The sequence below is a fragment of the Chrysochloris asiatica genome, unplaced genomic scaffold (genome assembly GCF_000296735.1).
Source record: "Chrysochloris asiatica unplaced genomic scaffold, ChrAsi1.0 scaffold00044, whole genome shotgun sequence".
NCBI lineage: Eukaryota > Metazoa > Chordata > Mammalia > Afrosoricida > Chrysochloridae > Chrysochloris > Chrysochloris asiatica.
The window spans coordinates 2,406,171-2,408,561 of NW_006408562.1; positions in this window are offsets into that span (position 1 = coordinate 2,406,171).

Here is a 2,391-nt window from a genome sequence, read left to right on the forward strand (position 1 = left end):
AAGTCAGTTCTGACTCATAGTGACCCCGTGTAGAGTCTCCAAAGACTTGTAGATTTTAACTGTAGACCTTATGAGCAGTAGTTATTCTTATTATCAGCAGTGTTTATTCTACGGTGCCAAACCAGAACTATACTACTGCATAAAGCACATTTAAATGCATTTGAACAAATATCCTCTGTCAATTTTTTTTTTTTCTACCTGCATGTGTAGTCTCATTTCCCTTCCCACCTTAGTTCACTTTTTGTGTCTATGTATGTATCCACTTATAGAATATTGTCATTGTAGGACTTTGTATATATTGGTATGTATTTTTGTTGTATTTAACATTTTTTAACTAAAAAAATATGTATAGGTTACTATTAGAAAAGGATTTGAGAGAGCATTGCCAACTGTATTTTATGTGTTTTCATTTATTTTTTCTATTTTTTTTTTTAACTTTGAAATGGGTGAAGCGTTACAGAGCAAACCATTTTCTCATTCAACAACTCAAGCACATTTTATTTCATGCCATTGATAAACATACTCATGATATAAGGGGATCCATTCTACTTCTATTCTGTGTTTCTGATTTCCAATTCCTCTTCTTTGCTAACCTTTTCTGCATTCTAAATTTGTCACTGGGCAACTGCTGTCCTTTTGAAGTAAAATTGCTGATTACTCTAAAGAATGCATACCTTCCTAATGTTATTGTTCCAATTTTAGATTTGTCTATTGTTTGGATCCTGGTGTAGCACAGTAAGATAAACAGGTAGGATTAGCACTGGATTGAAAGGTCTGTTTGAATTGCACAGTTGGTGGTTCAAACCTACCAGCCACTCCTTGGTTCTTCAGAAATGCTATAAAGGGTGGCTATGAGTCAAAGCAACTCAATGGCACTTAACAACAATACAATAACTGTTTGGATGACAATGGAGCCGTGGGTGAGTTCAGTCTAAAAGGTAATTAAGTGGCTTAATCTGTGGGATCCACCAGTCTCTATCCAAACAATAAGTCTCATCTTTTCAGGATTTTAAGTTCTGTTCCTTAATTTTCTCTCACTCTATCTAGGAACTGTTATTGTGCTTCATTTCAAAAAATCCTATTGTGGTACCTGGGCACCATCTAGTCCTAATCTCAGGATCCTGTAGGCTAGAGTTTGTCTGGTTGGATCCTCCTTTAAACCAATTGTTTTCTTGCTTCTTTGATTTTCTTCACTCTTCTTTGTTTCAGATGGGACAAAACAATAGGTGCAGTATAGATGGCTGATCACAAGCTTTTAAACCACAGTTGCATCTCAGCAAAGTAGGGTTCAGAACATTTTCTTTGTGAACTATGCTATGCCATTTGAGGTTGATATAATCTATGGTCCTGAGCTACCAAACCTAGTAATATATTTCCTCAAAGTATTTGCAATTGTTGTTTTGCTAGTTGTCATCGAGTCGGTACCGACTCATAGTGACCCTATGTGCAACAGAATGAAACACTGCCCAGTCCTGGGCCAACCTCACAATTGCTGCCATGCTTGACCCTATTGATGCTGCCACTTTGCCAATTCATCTCGCTGGTGGTCTTCCTCTTTTTCTCTGACTCTCCTCCTTACCAAACATGACATCCTTCTCCAGTGACTATGTTTTGGTATGGCTAAAATGTTTTCATAACTTTGTGTCATTATGTTATGTTCTACTGTATTCATGGATGTATTTGCTGCATTTGTAAATACATATGTAGAAATATCTTCTGTCAAAGTTATATATGTGTGTGTATGCATATATATAATATATATATATAACATATATATTCCACATATGTTCACCTTGCATGTATATCTACATATTCAATCATATCTTGTTATAGCTGTAATTCTTCAATTTCATCATCACTGACTTTAGTTGTTGGTTCATACAATTGAATAGTAGTAACATTTACTTCGAGCAACAGCGAGAACTTTGAGCAGCAGTGAAAACTTCAAGCAGCAGCGAGAACTTCGAGCAACAGTGAGCAAGACGTGTAGTGAGGAGCTCCAACAACAACAACACGGAATACTGGGCCACAAGACTGTTTAACGGAAAGCCTCATCTCTCTCACGCAGAGGGCCTGGTGGATTTGAGCTGCTGACCGCGGGGTTTACAGCCAGATTTTTAACCACTACACTACCAGGCCTTCCACCTTCAAGATGGCAGATCAAGTAGACGTGTAGTGAGGAGCTCGGTCAACAACAACACGGAATACTAGGCCAAGAGGACTCATAAGATGGTGTTGGAACTCTTTAACAAATATAAAGGTATGTCTGGAGGTTCAGAGGGTTTATAGCTGGGGAATTTGCAGGAGAATCCAGAAATCCATTATTTTCTGGATCAAGACACTCAGCTGTTCCAGGAGCCGCCATCTTGGGAAAGCTTATCTTGATTGTAC